The sequence below is a fragment of the Sorghum bicolor genome, chromosome 3 (assembly GCF_000003195.3).
Source record: "Sorghum bicolor cultivar BTx623 chromosome 3, Sorghum_bicolor_NCBIv3, whole genome shotgun sequence".
In the NCBI taxonomy this organism is placed as follows: domain Eukaryota; kingdom Viridiplantae; phylum Streptophyta; class Magnoliopsida; order Poales; family Poaceae; genus Sorghum; species Sorghum bicolor.
In genome coordinates, this window is record NC_012872.2 from 46,371,426 (window position 1) to 46,388,487 (window position 17,062).

The following is a 17,062-nucleotide window of genomic DNA, read 5'->3' on the forward strand; positions in this document are numbered from 1 at the left end:
GAAAGTGAAACACTATTTCTTCACTAAAAATTACTGTAGAAGTAGTGCCAAAGGGTGCAGGGCCTGTTTGTTTTGGTTAGCTAAACTTATCTTTTAATCATTTTGTAGCCAAACACTATGACTAAATTGAACTAAATGGCATTTAGTCCTCTCTAATCACTTCAAAGTGACTAAATGGAACTAAACTTTAGAAGAGCTAACCAAACAAGATCTTTAGAGCTACTTCCCTCCATTAACTGCAACCTCCAAATGCTTGCAGGACCGTCCACGTGGCCCTCGTGATCGCGACACCTCCGACGCCGCGCGATTCAATCCTACTAACACTGGAAAAATGAAACATCATCACCTCCTCTATCCTCTCCTTGTTCCACGGCCCTTCATGTAGCGTGGCTAGGGTTCCACGCCGCCACCCCGCGGGATCTTCCTGACGGTGTCGCTCGCTGCCTATCTCCAGGCCGCACGGCGGCCCTTGTTAGGCTGCCCGTTGCCATGTAGTCGTTCACCGCATGTTGTTTGTACTCATGGAATCACGGCCTCTGATCCGCACCCGGTCCCGCGATGCCTCCGCAACCAGCCTTGGCGTCGTCTAGGCTTGGAGACTGACACCTCCGCAACTAGCCTTGGCGGCCCTTGTTAGGCTGCCCGTCTCATCGAGGCCTGCACATTGATCCGATCGGGCTCGGGTCTGAGCTTGGAGACGTCACTGACCAATACCCATGTTCAAGAAGAGATCACATCTTAATTTGTCAATACCTCACAAAACATCCATTATAAAATGTTGCTACAGGCACTGCATTTCAAAACAAAATCGAGTCAACATCTATTGTATTAGGATGGATCTTTGTAAAGTAACATAGAGAGAGTAGCATGTGGACGCACTTGGCCTTGAGCATCTGAATGGAAGCCAGGGAAATATACAAAGTACGCCATGTTGCCAAACCTTAAAAAGGGCCATCAAAATTGATGTGTGAATTATTGTTTCATCAAATTTAAGAAACTCTAAAGGAGCACAGAGAACATGCACAACAAGACCTACTAATGGAATTTGTAAAGTGCAGTTCAATACTAATGCTAGAAGCTAACATAGTTACAACTGTACATCAGTTGTGTGCCCTCATCCAAAGACTTATACCATCAAGGTTTACTCAGAGGGACACTGCAATCTTATATTTAGTGAATAAGGCTGAAGCCATATGCAACCGCACACTTGATTCTGAAAATAATTAGTAGAGAAGTGTCCTGGTTTGAAAACTTGCCTTATCTTAAAATTCTTCATCTGATTCACACGAGTGACTTCTCAGTTCTCACGACTCACGAACAGACCACAATTCAATTGTTGTTAGCAGCATTCATAATAAAAAATGATAATAATGCTCAAGCATAAGATCCAAGATATCCTGACCTGGTTGGCACACTTCCTGCAAAAGCAACCGCACGGTCGTGCTCTAGTTTTAAAACTGGATTCCTTCATGAAACAAGACAATCAGGCTCCTAGCCGAAATCAACACATGAACATCATCAGGAGAACGAAGGAAAGACCTCGAAGAATGAAGAAATAATCAACAAATAAACCCACCTCAACCATGCCTCAGAGTCTCAAACAACGAACGTTGCGATGATCTACCTAGTGTTCCCAGAGAAATCTCCTACAACTAAAAAAACTAAAGAGTGGACACTGTTTTGGTGTGACATTTTAATGTCGGTCCATGGTTCTGCCCCTCCTGCGATCACACGTCCCTCACTCATACACCTGTGCCTCACCCCTCTTTCCTTCTTCCGTGGAAAACGAAAATCTATGATTATTTCCCTTCCTTAAAAACGCTGAGCACTCCGCATGCACAATCAATGCAATTTGTCAACAAGCAAAATCACAGGGATATTGCGTTGCATACAAGGAAAGCGGAGGTCAACAAGGGAAGCTCACAGCCTTATTCCTTTATTTACACAATCCCGAACGCATTTATCAATTGCCAGTTTAAGGAACAATTGGTGATCATCGCACCTCACGCAGTCACGCACCTCACAGAGTCATTCCTCGGAGGCGGACAGCATGGGAGGCGGTGCGGCAGCAGAAGGTCATCGAGGCGTTAGCAGCGCCCACGACCACTATCCTTCCCTTGTCGCCTACGGAGACGATCGTCCATCCGACGATGCCAGGAAATAGCCACGCAATCATTGCCACGTCGAGGAGTTGTCACGGCCTATCCATGACCCTGCAGCGTTGCCAGTCCATGGTGTGGGCGTGAAGCCTTCTGCACCGCCATCCACAACCACGACGAGTACCATCCTGCTCCTAGTCCCAGCCCACCGCGACATCGCCTAGGACACGCCCTGCCTCGCACCCGGTGGAGGTTTCCGATCCCGTGCTCCACGACAAACCACGTCCGAAGCTTGAGACCTTGTTTAGTTCGCCAAAAATTTTAGGTTTCGCTGCTGTAGCACTTTCGGCTTTATTTGGTAATTATTATTCAATTGTAGACTAACTAGGCTCAAAAGATTAATCTTGTAAGTTACAGGTAAATTGTGTAATTAGCTATCTTTTTTATCTATATTTAATACTTCATGCATATGCCGCAAAATTCGATGTGATGAGGAACCTTGAAAAAATTTGGCAACTAAACAAGGCCTGAGTCGTCCCTTCCTTGCTCCTCCAGCGTTACGCAATCTCACGTCAGGATTCACATATGACTATTTCTGTTCGTCGGGATTCAGGTATGACTGTTTCTGTTGCCCCGTCACATTGTTGTGTTAACTATGGGTCTATTTCTATTATAGTCTATTTCATCCACAATGAAAAATAATTGTGCTTGTGCACTGATTTGGAGACAAAACTAACACCTCTAATAACAAGGTAAGATTGTGCAGCATCCTATCAAATATTACATTGTATATGTACACTGTATTAAATCATGAATTGAATCCTGTAATCAAAGAAAACAACAACATGTTAAAGACGACGTGAAGATGGTCAAAAGGAAAAGGTTCGCCACCACGAGCTTGACAAAATACAACAAATGGGCCATACCTTACAACTTGTATCTCCTCTGTCTATTCAACTTCCACATTAATGTTGAGGCATATGGGAGAAGATTATCAAGTATATGTTTAGGTATATCTAAAGGGTCGTGACCGAGTTTTTGGTGGTGAGAGGGGTTGACAAGGAAGATAGTGAAGGGAATGTCGTTGAGATCAAGTAGTATATAGATGCTAGATGGACAATATTTAATTTTACAGTGTGATCCATGTGTTTTTACTATAAAAGTTTAGCTATCCCGTAGCAACGCACGGGCACGAACCTCGTTAAATTAAAAGGCATGCGGGGGTGATGCCGAATGCAGAATTTACCTGGTTGGCTGAGAGGAGGATACCGGGCAATAAACTAATCCACCATTCTCGGCTTGCTTGAATCGGAGACGACGTCTCCAAGCCCAGGTCTGAGCCTGATCGGATCAACGTGCAGGCCTCGATGAGACGGGCAGCCTTACAAGGGCCGCCAAGGCTGGTTGCGAAGGCATCGCAAGGCTGGTTGCGGAGGCGTTAGTCTCCAAGCCTAGACGACGCCAAGGCTGGTTGCGGAGGCATCGCAGGACTGGGTGCGGATCAGAGGCCATGTCTTTAATTTAGCTTCATCTCCATAATGATATTTTGCAAGAGGTGTTGCAGGAAAAGAGCGCTGCAGAACTCTGGTTGAAACTGGAATCGATCTGTATGTCCAAGGATCTAACCAGTAAGATGCATATGAAGATGAAGTTGTTCACTCTCAACATGAAGGAGGGTGACTTTGTGATGAGCCACTTATCTGTATTCAAGGAGATCGTGGCTGACCTAGTGTCGATGGAGGTGAAGTATGATGATGAGGACTTAGGTCTTTTACTGTTATGTTCACTGCCAAATTCGTATGCTAATTTCCATGACACCATACTTTTGAGCCGTGATGAACTAACCCTTGCGGAAGTTTATGAGGCACTCCAATCCAGGAAGAAGATGAAAGGCATGGTGCAGTATGACGGTTCGTCATCCACCAAGGGTGAAGCATTGCATGTGAGAGGCAGATCTGAGCATAGATCCTCCAATAATAACAGCAACAGTCGTGACAAGAACTACGATGAAAGAGGCTGTTCAAAGTCCAAGCCGCCTAAGATGTTTTGTAAGGGTCTATTTGGAACGAAGGAATACAAAATAGAGGAATGGGAAAAAACACAGGAATAGGAAAGGAATACATGTATATAACAGAGGAAAGAAAAACGCAGGAATTCTAGAGGATTTGGTGTTTGGAACAAAGGAATATAAACAACATAGGAATGAGTGCTTGGCTGTGTATCTTCATAAAAGCCAAGAATAGAAAGTCAGTACTAGCGTGCATGAGCCTTGGACTTCGTGAAGGAATTGAAACCAAGAGCTAGAAGTGGATTCTTTCTTTCCTTCAAAATGTACATGCGCAGGAATTTTTCCTTTGGACGGGAACTTGTGAATCCTTCATTCCAAACACTACTACAGTGTTTAAACTATAGGATCTGGTTCCTTTAGAATTCCTTTGAAAATCATGTAAACCAAATAGGTCCTAAGTATTGCAAGAAGAAAAACCATTTTATTGAGGATTGTAAGAAACTTCAAAATAAGGAGAATGGAAAAGGCAATCCTTATGGTAATGCTTCTGTTGTTTCTGGTGCTTAAAATTCTGATTCTAAAGATTGTCTAGTAGTTTTAGTTGGTTGTGTTGCTGGTCATGATGAATGGATACTTGATTCTGCATGTTCATTTCATATCTGCACTAACAGAAATTGGTTTAGTTCCTATAAGCCTGTGTAGAAAGGAGATGTTGTGCGTATGGGAGACGACAACCCGTGTGACATTGTGGGGATCGGCTCTGTTCAGATCAAGGCACATGATGGCATGACACGTACGCTGAAGAATGTGAGGTACATACCAGGGATGGCCAGAAATCTCATCTCACTCAGCGCGCTTGATGCAGAAGGTTTCATTATTCTAGTTCAAATGGCGTTGTAAATGTATCAAAAGGTTCTCTTGTTTGCTTAGAAGGTGATCTGAATTCTGCAAAGTTATATGTCCTTAGAGGAAGTACTTTACATAATATTGTTTCCACTATTGTTGCTGCATCTGTTACTAATGCTGAACTTAGTAAAACTAACCTCTGGCATATGCGTTTGGGACATATAAGTCAACTTGGTATGACAGAATTAATGAAGAGAAACTTATTGGATGGCTGCACGTCGAGTAACATGAAGTTCTGTGAGCATTGTATTTTTGGGAAGCATAAAAGGGTAAAATTCAACACTTCAGTTCATATTACTAAAGGTACACTTGATTATGTACATGCTGATTTATGGGGTCCTTCCCATAAGCCTTCTCTTGGTGGTGCTCGTTACAAGCTTACAATTATTGATGATTACTCTAGAAGGTTTGGCTTTATTTTCTAAAAAATAAAGATGATACCTTTGCTGCATTTAAGAATTGGAAAGTTATGATAGAGAGGCAAACTGAAAGGAAGGTGAAATTGCTTCGTACTGATAATGGTGGAGAATTTTGTTCGGGTGCTTTTGATGATTATTGTAGGGCTGAAGGCATTGTTAGGCATCACACCATACCACACACTCCGCAGCAAAATGGTGTGGCCGAGCGTATGAATAGAACCATCATTTCAAAGGCTCGTTGCATGTTGTCCAATGCAAGGATGAGCAAGCGTTTTTGGGCTGAAGCAGCTAACACCGCATGCTATTTGATAAATAGGTCGCCTTCTATTCCACTAAATAATAAAACTTCCATTGAGGTATGGTCAGGTACACCTACAAATTATTCACAGTTGAAAGTTTTTGGCTGCACTGCTTATGCTCATGTTGATAATGGAAAATTAGAGCCTACAACTATTAAATGTCTTTTTCTTGGTTATGGTTCGGGAGTTAAAGGATATAAATTATGGAATCTCAAAACAGGAAAGACTTTCATGAGTAGGAATATTGTTTTCAATGAATCTATGATGTTTAATGAAAGTTTGTCCTTAGATCATGTTCTAGAGAGTCATAAAAGGGAGCTGCAGTATACCAGTGTGCAGGTGGAGCATGTGGGTGATGAGGCAGATGTGCAGGTGGAGCCTGTAGATACTCATGATGATAAAGTTGCTGATGATAATACTCATGATAATGTTCAGTAGCACTCACCTTCTGTTTTATAGTCAGAGGAGGCTTTGCCTATTGCTCATCGCAGGTCAAAGAGGGGTTGTGGACCTCCAGCTCATCTTTTTGAAGAATGTAATTCGACTTATTATGCTTTGAGTTGTGCTGAACAGGTGGAGAATACTCATGAGCCAGCAACTTATCGTGAAGCCATTGGTTGTGGTCATCATGAGAAGTGGATTTTAGCTATGCATGAGGAGATGCAGTCTCTTGAGAAAAATAGCACATGGGAGGTTGTTCCTTTGCCTAAGAAGAAGAAGACCAACCGCTGCAAATAGATCTTCAAGAGAAAGGAGGGTTTAACTCCAAGTGAGCCTCCAAAGTTTAAGGCAAGGTTAGTAGCAAAAGGCTACAGTCAGATTCCTGGTATTGACTACAATGATGTGTTCTCTCCAGTTGTAAAGCACAGTTCTATTCGTATATTTTTTAGTATTGTTGCTTCACATGATCTTGAGCTTGAGGAGTTAGATGTGAAGACTGCATTTTTACATGGAGAGCTTGAGGAGGATATATACTTGGACCAGCTGGAAGGGTTCATAGTGCCTGGCAAGGAGAAATTTGTTTGCAAGTTAAAGATATCCTTGTATGGTTTGAAGCAGTCCCTTCGTCAATGGAACAAGAGGTTTGATTCATTTATGCTGTTGCATGGTTTTAAGAGGTCTAAATATGATAGTTGCGTTTATATCAAGCATATTAGTGGATCACCTATATATTTGCTGTTATATGTTGATAATATGTTGATTGCTGCCAAGAGTAAGATTGAAATCACTGTGTTGACACTGTGTTTTTACACAAATCAGGAAAGCTAATGAAGCCTGGATCGGCAGATGGAGAAGTAATGACTGGCCGATGAGGAAGTCGGCGATGGCCTATGATACCGATGATAAGGCAGCAAGAGGGAGATATGGTTAAGTCCGGGGATAGTGGTTGGTCGGTGCCGATTGGTGATATTGTCGATTGCCGATGGAGGGTGATTTGCCGATGATTGTGAAGGAAGATGTGGAAGTTGTCAGGGGGACAATGGTGGTGTGCCAATCACCTAGGATGGATAAATTGTTATTTTCCATAATTGTTAGAGTTTATTTTATGTACGAGTTCTGTTTGATTTGGAATTACAATCCTAGTCATATCTGGTTATAATTCTTTAGGACAGAGTATAAATATAGGCCTAATAGCGATGTAAGAAGGCATACAATCAATAATATACACAACTTTTACATCTACTTTTTCGACGACTTCGTCAACTCGCACCTTTTCTTTTACTTACGAGTACTTAAGAATTCATCGAGTCATACTCGACGAGTTCTTGAGTTCCGCGTGAATACCTCTTGGCCGTGGCATCCGGGCGCATCGCTGTTGTCAGGACCAAAGTATTTGAGTTACCACCTTTGTCAGTTGTAAGGTCAAATCGGCTGACATGCCTTAACGTTGAATCGGGTATTAGCCCTTTGTGTTTGCAGATCTACTTTTGCATCAACACATCTTTTGGCATGCCCAGTGGGACAGATTTATCATCAAGATCAATATGTCTACTACTGAATTCGACACAGACAACATCATTGCTGTAACGGAAGCTGATCTTAGGGATGAGCAGAAGTAGGCGATGGCGAGAGCTATGGAGGAATACAAGCAGCTCTGCTTGAAATCCTTTAGCGTCAACAAGAGTGGTGAAGTAATCCAGAAGCAAGACCTGCCGATGCCTCAGCAGATCACTTTTGAAGCCAATCCTGGTAAATTGCAAGTTATGGTTGATAGTGCTATTAATCGTGCTTTGATCAATCAATCTAGTGTGCTGTCCAATACTGTTTTCAACGTTGTGGCTAGAACTTTCAAAGAAGGACAGACACCACCATTATACATGGGCCCGGACTATCATCAGCCAGGGTTATCATCGGTTGCGGCTCCATCGGCTCCTTCGGCCGTTGCGGGTATGGAAGCTACTTCTCTACCAAGCACATTAGGGATGACTAATAGGCAACCTACACCGATGAGGACTAATCCGGCAACATCAGAGGGATGGGTTCAACTCAACATAGATCTATCGACATCGGCAATGTCAGGATCTGCATTCCAGAATTGCCAAGTTCCTCCCAATTGGTGGGGATATGGTATGCCTCCGGAATTTTTTTCAAATACTGCTGGAACATCTCAGGTGGCCGACTTGGCAGGGAAAGCTCCTATGACATCGGCACCTCCAGTTTCGCCGATGACTCAAAATCCTCAATATTCAACTACTACTACCGCAAGGCCTGTTAGAGGGAACTTTCAGATGTCAACATTCCAGATGCCTAATGCATCGGCGGATCCACTACCGACGCACCAAAGGTTTATGACTCAGACAGGGTATGTCAACCCGATGACACCCAATTATCAGCCATCGGCAGGGCCTGCGCTGATGAATGCCAACATTGGGTGGACAGGGCAATTTGTCTTTCCACAAATGACACAACAGAATCATCAAGCTATGGGATTCCAGCAGGGATAGATGTAGGTTGGTTTTCAGAATCAAGGACCAGCCAATCAGTCGATGAATCTTGCACAGCAGATTGGTGGCCAGCAACCTATGGCCAATGTCATGTTTCCTAGAGAACGTGCACCTCAGAGACACGTGGAAGCTTATCAACAGGTGCCGGAACCTTAGCCCCTACATCGGCAGGATGTCGATGCCTATTGGGTCGATAAGATAGCTGAAGTAATGAGAGATCAGTTTGGGATAAAAGTCTAAGGTTAATACTTATTCTTATCGGACAACGTATCCTCCTGTATATGATTTAATTCCACTCCCAAATCGGTACAAGGTACCGGATTTCACTAAATTCTCCGGACAAGATGACACGTCAACCATGGAACATGTCAATCGGTTCATCATCCAGTGTGGAGAAGCGGCTAATAGAAATGAGTTGAGGGTTCATTTGTTTTCATCATCTTTGTCGGGATCGACATTTACTTAGTTTATCTCATTGCCACCAAACTCAGTTATTACCTGGGCCGATCTAGAGAAGCAGTTCCACAAATACTTATTTTCTGGAGTCCATGAGAAGAAGATTACCGATTTAGTGAGGTTGAGACAGTGTAATGATGAATCAGTTGAAAGTTTTGTGCAGAGGCTGAGAGATGTAAAAAACAAATGCTACAGTCTAGTGCTGGATGATCGGCAACTAGCCGATTTGGCTTTCCAAGGGTTGTTGCCACACATCAAAGATAAATATGCTTCTCAAGAGTTTGAAAGTCTGAGTCACTTGGTGCAAAGGATTTCTGATCAAGATATCAAGGTTTTTGAACCTAGGAAAGCTTGGAATAAGAAGGTGTCATTTGTTGATGAAGCAATGGGTTCAGATTCTGATGAAGAACCAGTCATCGGCTTGGCAGAGTGGGTAAAAAATAAAAAGCTGATGTCCTATCCTTTTGGCCAGAAAGAACCAGAGAAATTTGCCTCTGACATCACCAAAGCCGATAGGATATTTGATTTCTTGCTTCAAGAGGGACAAATTAAATTGTCACCTAATCATGTGATTCCATCGGCAGAGGAACTTAAAAAGATCAAGTATTGCAAGTGGCATAATGCAACATCACACAACACAAATGAATTTATTTTCTACGGGGATGCTAATACTCATCGGGTGGAATCAAGGGAGGTACACTATCAACCAGTGTGGAAGACACAGCTTCCCTAGTGGTGTCCAGAAGGATTGATAAGAACACAGAAAAGGAGGATGCAGCGAGAGAGGTAGGAAGAATTGAATAGGGAAGAAAATTCTTCTAAGTCTGAGAATCGGCAGCAATCAGATCCCAGGGGAAAAGGGCCATCGGCAGATGTTAACATGGTGTTTATGTTGCCGATGGAATTTCTTGCGCCTTTCAGTGATGATGAGGAGATAGATTTCTCTGATTAGATAGCTCAGCTGGCACTTGACCCAATGACAGCTATCTTTGAGAAGCCTTCTGATAATGAGAGACAACATCTTAAGCCTCTGTTTCTCAAAGGCAGGGTTGATGGGCAGCCGATTTCTAAGATACTCATTGATGGGGGAGCTGCTATCAACATTATGCCATATGCAGTATATCGGAAACTTGGCAAAGGAGATCAGGATTTGACCAAGACCGATATGATGCTGAAAGATTTTAAAGGGAATGTATCTCCAGTTAAGGGGGCTATATGTGTTGAATTGACCATCGGCAGCAAGACTTTGCCGACAACTTTCTTCGTCATCAGTGGAAAAGGTGCATACAATTTATTGCTGGGGAGAGATTAGATTCATGCCAATTGTTGTATTCCTTCCACAATGCACTAATGCCTTGTTCAGTGGGTAGGTGACAAAATTGAGATTGTCCCCGGACATTCCTCATATGTCATTGCATCGGTAGAATGAGATACTTATGAGAGGACCAGATGCATTTTAGGGGAAGTTTGGGAGAAAGATTTTCTCAAGGTTGCCGATTATGAAATTCCACCGATCCAAGCAGTCGATTCTGATGAAGAGTTTTAATGGATAGGTTCGCCAATGATGGAATGTTAGGACAGGGGTTTACATCGGCTGATGATCTAGTAGAAGTAGATATAGGTAATGGCGATAAGCCAAGACCTACTTTTATTAGTGCTAAGTTGGATTCTGAGTGTAAGCAGCAATTAACTGATTTGTTAAAGGAATATAAAGATTGCTTTGCTTGGGATTATACCGAGATGCCTGGTTTACACCAATCGATTGTTGAACAGCGGCTACCTATAAAGTCTGGATTTCAGCCGCATCAGCAACCTGCACGGCGATGCAATCCTAATATTCTTCCTGATATTAAGGCCGAAATAACCAAACTTATTGAAGCTAAGTTTATTTGGCAATGTCGGTATGCCGAATGGATTTCTAATGTTGTCCCTGTTTATAAAAAGAATGGGAAGGTTCGTGTTTGCATCGACTTTAGTAATCTTAATAAAGCCACGCCGATGGATGGTTATCCAATGCCAGTTGCCGATTTGTTGGTTGATGCTGCAGCTGGACATCAGATTATTAGTTTTATGGATGGCAATGCATGTTACAATCAAATATTCATGGCTGAAGAGGTTATTCCTAAGACCGCATTTAGATGTCCTAGTCATGTTGGATTGTTTGAATGGATAGTCATAACTTTCGGCTTGAAAAATGCTGGTGCTACTTATCAAAAGGCTATGAATTTTATTTTCTATGAATTCATCGGCAAGTTGGTAGAAATCTACATTGATAATGTGGTGGTTAAGTCTGGGGATTTCATAAAACATCTGGCCGATCTGCGAAAGTGTTGGAGTGCACAAGGAAACATGGCTTAAAGATGAACCCTAATAAATGTGCATTTGGTGTATCAGCAGGACAGTTTCTTGGTTTTATGGTGCATCAAAGAGGAATTGAAATTAGTAGAAGGTCTATTGATGCCATCAACAAAATAGTTGCTCCTACCAATAAGACTGAACTTCAATCATTGATCAGCAAGATTAATTTTATCAGACGATTTATATCTAATTTGTCGGGTAAGATTCGTGCCTTTAGCCCTTTGCTTAAATTGTGAGCCGATCAGGAGTTTGTGTGGGGAAAAGAGCAACAATTAGCATTGGATGAAATCAAGAGTTATTTGGCAAATCCTCTAGTTTTGGTTCCACCTCAGCACGAGAAGCCCTTCAGGTTATATTTGTCTACTGATGATACGGTCATCGGTTCAGCTCTTATTCAAGAATTTGAAGGGAAGGAGCGTGTGATTTACTATCTAAGTAGAAGATTGGTGGATGTCGAGACAAGGTATTCGGCTATAGAGAAATTATGCTTATGCTTATATTTTTCTTATGTCAAATTGAGGCATTACTTGCTATCAGCCGAATGCAGTGTTATATGCAAAGATGATGTAGTTCGATACATGTTGTCAATGCCGATTATGAGTGGTAGGATCGGCAAATGAATACTGGCATTATCGGAGTTTGATTTACGCTATGAATCAGCTAAAGCGGTTAAAGGGCAGATTATGGCCGATTTTGTAACTCAGCATTGTGGCATGGTGGATGCTTTGGAGATTGTTCCTTGGACGCTCTTCTTTGATGGATCTACATGTGATTGGGGGGCAGGTGTCGGTATAGTACTAATTTGTCCTCGGGGAAAGAAATATGAATTTTCTTTACCGATTGTTGCCACGTCAACAAATAATCAAGCTGAGTACCAAGCTTTAATAAAAAAGATTAGAATTATTAAAGGAAGTTCATGCCGATGCTGTTGAAATTTTCGGTGATTCTATGCTTGTTACAAACCAGTTGGCTGGGAGTTATGAGTGCCAAAGTGAGATTTTGATAGCATACTATGAAAGATGTGTACAATTGTTGAAGGAATTCAAGGATTTCCGATTAGAGCATATTCCTCGGTTGCATAATGAAGAAGCTAACTGATTGGCTCAACATGCTTCAGGATATCAACCCATCTTGGAGGTATTATCGGTGGTCAGTGTCGATGATTGGAGAAGAGAAATTATTGATTATTTAAAAGATCCATCCAAGAAAGTTGAGAGGCGTGTTAGATTTCAGGCTACAAAGTATGTACTCCTCGAGGACGACTTGTATTATCGTACGATAGATGGGGTCTTGCTTAAATGTTTAAGTGAAGATGAATCTAGAAGCTTGATGGATGAAATTCATGAGGGAGTGTGTGGAGCACATCAATCTGCTTTTAAGATGAAATGGATGATTTGGAGGAATGAATATTATTGGCCGACAATACTTGAGGATTGCTTTAAGTATTTCAAAGGATGTCAAGGGTGTCAGAAGTTTGGCAACATTCAAAGGGCGCCTGCATCGGCTATGAATCCTATTATCAAACCTTGGCCGTTCCGGGGATGGGCTATTGATCTCATCGGTCAGATTTATCCACCATCAAGCAAGGGGCATAAGTTTATCTTAGTTGCCACCGATTATTTCACCAAGTGGGTTGAGGATATTCCCTTGAAGAAAGTAACATCGGCTAATATGATTGATTTTGTGAAGGAGCATATTGTTTACTGATTTGGTATTCCCCAAACAATTACTACCGATCAGGGTACTATGTTTACATCATGAGAATTTGATGAGTTTGCAATCAGTATGGGGATTAAGGTGTTGAATTCTTCTCCTTACTATGCTCAAGCTAATGAACAGGCTGAAGCTTCTAACAAAGGGATTATTAAGCTCATTAAGCGGAAAATTGAAGAAAATCCTAGGAGATGGCATACATTGTTAAATGAAGCCTTATGGTCATATCGGATGGCGTGTCATGGTTCAACCAAAGTGTCACCCTATCATTGGTGTATGGACATGATGCGGTATTGCCATAGGAAATTAAAACTGGTTCCAGGCGGATGTTTTCTTAGGATCAACTGACTGCCGATGACTATGCTACTTTGATGAAAGATGAGTTGGATGATTTAGCAGGACATCGGTTGAGAGCTTTAATTAGCATAGAGGAGAATGAAAAGAGAGTTGCTAAGTGGTATGATAAGAAAGTAAGAGCCAAGGAGTTTGCCGATGGAGATTTGGTGTGGAAGCTGATTCTACCGATTGGGACTAAAAGCTCAAAATTTGGAAAGTGGTCTCCTAATTGGGAGGGTCCTTATCGGAGAAATCGATGTGCTCCTGGCAATGTTTATATTCTAGAAACTCTCGAAGGAGTTGAATTCCCTAGAGCTTTAGATGGGAAATATTTAAAGAAGTACTACCCAAGTATTTGGATTGATGCGTGAAAGTTTAAATGCCGATAACAGTCCTATCGGCTCGACAAAATGTTAAGTGTATCTAGGGCCATGCATAGAGTTTAAGTGCCGATAACAGTCCTATCGGCTGGAACGAATGATTAAAGTTTTGAGAAAGAAGTTAAGCAAGCGACCGATGAAGAGTTCACTGGTTCAGCAGGGTTTGGATGGCCGATATTGCGCGCAGACAAACCTGGTTGACCTCCTCTATCCCTTAGATGTCTTCATCGGCAGAACCTTCCACCGGCTTCAACTTCTTCTTCATGAGCAGTGCCTTACGAGCTTGAACATTTCTCTCTTGCTGAAGAGCGTTGAGCGCATCGGGCAGTTGGCTTTCTTCCTGTTGGGCTTGAGTTAGGGCCTCTTCCACCTGCTTCAGCTCAGCCAGCAAAGCCTCCCTTTTAGCTGATAGATAAGAGATTCTCTGTTTAAGTTCAGCACCTGAGGATTGAAGGACGTCGATGCTCTTGTGCTTCTCATCGGCAGCATGCTTTACTTGCAGCATTTCTTCTTTGAGCTGGGCATAAGCAGCTCTATCGGCAAGGCGCTGAGTGGCTTTTTGATACTGGAGCTGGAGACTTTCTAAGTGGGCATCTTGAAAGAGAATCTCTTCGGCATCGGCTGGGATCTGACCACGAAGGATCTTGAATATGGCGTTGGCTGGGTCAGAGTCATCTACTAGCTAAGCTGTGTCTTGCTGCAATAAAGCTAGTAAATCTTCCAACTTGGTCTTGATCTCTACCGATGTGATGCCGATTGCCTTTGACGAACTCGCTTCATCGCCTTTGTCGTCAGAGATATCAATAGCAAAGGAAAATAGGCTATCGGGAGAATCTTGTTCCTGCAAAAGAAAGAAGATGAGTTATCTAAAATTAAGTATTGACAATGCAAAATCTGATGGATTAGGTATCTCACTTGCTTCAAGGTGATTTCTTGTCTCTGCCGTGGAGACGTAGCTGGCACCATAGTTTGATCGGCTGGAGCTGCCGATGGAATATCTTCAGCTAGAAATTACCAAGAGTCACAATGGCATTTATAAAATCATCGGTAATGATTCTGTAATCAGTACTTTACCTTAAGGAGGAGTAGCGATTGTCTACTCAGGAGGGACAACCGATGATGTGCCCAAATCGGTAGGGTCAGTGATCCGACCAGACACATCGGTTGGATCCGCTTGCGGAGGGGAAGGCACTTCTTGCGTCTGAGGCTCTGATTGAGGAGGAGAGGGCGCTACATGGATCGGGGATGCTGGACGAGGTGGAGAGGATGGTGTTGTCTTCTGTCGCTTCGGCTGAGTCTTGGTGCTCTTTGGACCTTTTCTCTTGGGTGGAGCTTGGCTAGGCTGGGGGGCATCGGCACCCGATGTTTGAGTGCTTTTGGTCTTTGCTGATGCGCCAGTTTGTTGTTACAGAAAACAAAGATTTCGTAAGATAAATGTAAAAAGGGTATTGATGGAGTTTTGCTGAAAGAATAAGATTTGGTGCAAAACAGAGTTACGGATGAAGTTCCCGTTGCAGCCGATGTGCCCTGAAAAGATAATGTGAGTATGGGATGAAATCGATATAAATAAAGAGAATTAAGAGTTTACCTTAAAAGCCTGAGCTAGAGTGGTAGCAGCTACCGATGGAGACACTTTCGACCGTTTGATGGTCGTCTTTCTGAAGCGTACATTGCGGTGCATTAGAGCTGCTAGACTTGGAGCATTGTGGCCGATGAGAGAAATTGGACCTGATTGGAGAAGTTCAATCGGCCTCCCACTTCTGCTAACCGTCGGTGCTGGGTTATCAACCTGTTGGAATGAAAATGAATAAGTTGCCGATATAGTTAAAATCAATATAGGAATTGAAGTATCGACAAAGGACTTACAACATCATCGAGAATTTCATAGTCAAATTCGATCATGTTGCCGTATGTATGGGCCGATACCCTGAACAGATGCTTCTTCCATTCTTCCCACCACCCTTTGTATGACTAAGTGATGAAGAGGGCTGGAACCCAAGCCGATAGATCGATATCTGACGTATCGGCATCTGGTTGGAGCTGAGCTATTCTAATCCACTCAAGCCCGCTGGTTATTATCTCCCTCGGGTTTATGACGTCGGCATAACAGAGTCTGATCGGCAGTTGACCAAAAGCCAGTTGGCGAGATAGTGCCGATGGGTTGTAAATCTCATAGGTGGTGTTGATGTTCTTTCCACTACCAAAGTTGTTGACTGGAATTGCTCTTGGGGTGATGATTGCCATCATTAGATCACTATCTTTGTTAGAGCATCATCAAAGGGTAGAAAGTGAGCGGAAATCTGGTCTCGAGATCCTCATAGGGCATCCATGCTCGCTGATCTTTAGAAAGACAATCATAGAAAGTTTGGAAGAATCGACCGATCTGGTTCTCATTAGGACCAGTGCCAGGGAGGACTATAGCGACCTCACCATAATTGAGGGGTGAGCGTGTTGCCGATTCATCATCTGCCAGTTCGTAATCTTCGGTTATGTCTTGTGGGAACTGCTGTGTGAAGAAGTCAAACCAAAGACGTTTGTGTATATGGACGTTGAGCCACATATTGATAAACCACCAAGGGCCTCCTAGATTGCCGATGGGTTCGCCTAACAGGAGTTTTTCTGCTACTTGATGGAGGAGGTGGTAAACAGAGCGTAGCAGATATCGGCCAAGGGGGAATCGGTTGCCATCGGCTAACATCTCTGCTACCGATAAGTAAACTGAAGTTGGTCCTACCGATCGGCCGCAGAAAATGAATTTGTCCAGCCACATGTTCAGGAAAGTGGCATGCTCTCTCTGACCAACTGCTCCTGTTCGCTGATATTTCTGAATATATCCCGACCAACCACCGATGTTGCGGGTTTCTACTTTGTGTTCGGCTTTACGGCCGAATAACTGACCATTATCGGCAGTGGTAACATCCAACCCAGTCAACATCACTACATCGGCAAGAGTGGGGGAAGCTGGGCCATGGCCGAAAATAAAAGCATTAACAGTGTCTGACCAGAAGTATGAGGCCGCTATCAGCATTGATTCATTTATTTCCATATCAGCAATGGAAAGCCTAAGGCACTGGTCTATCTTGCGTTTACCCCAATATACTTCATTTGTTTTACTAACCCTCAAAAACCAATCTTTCCATCCT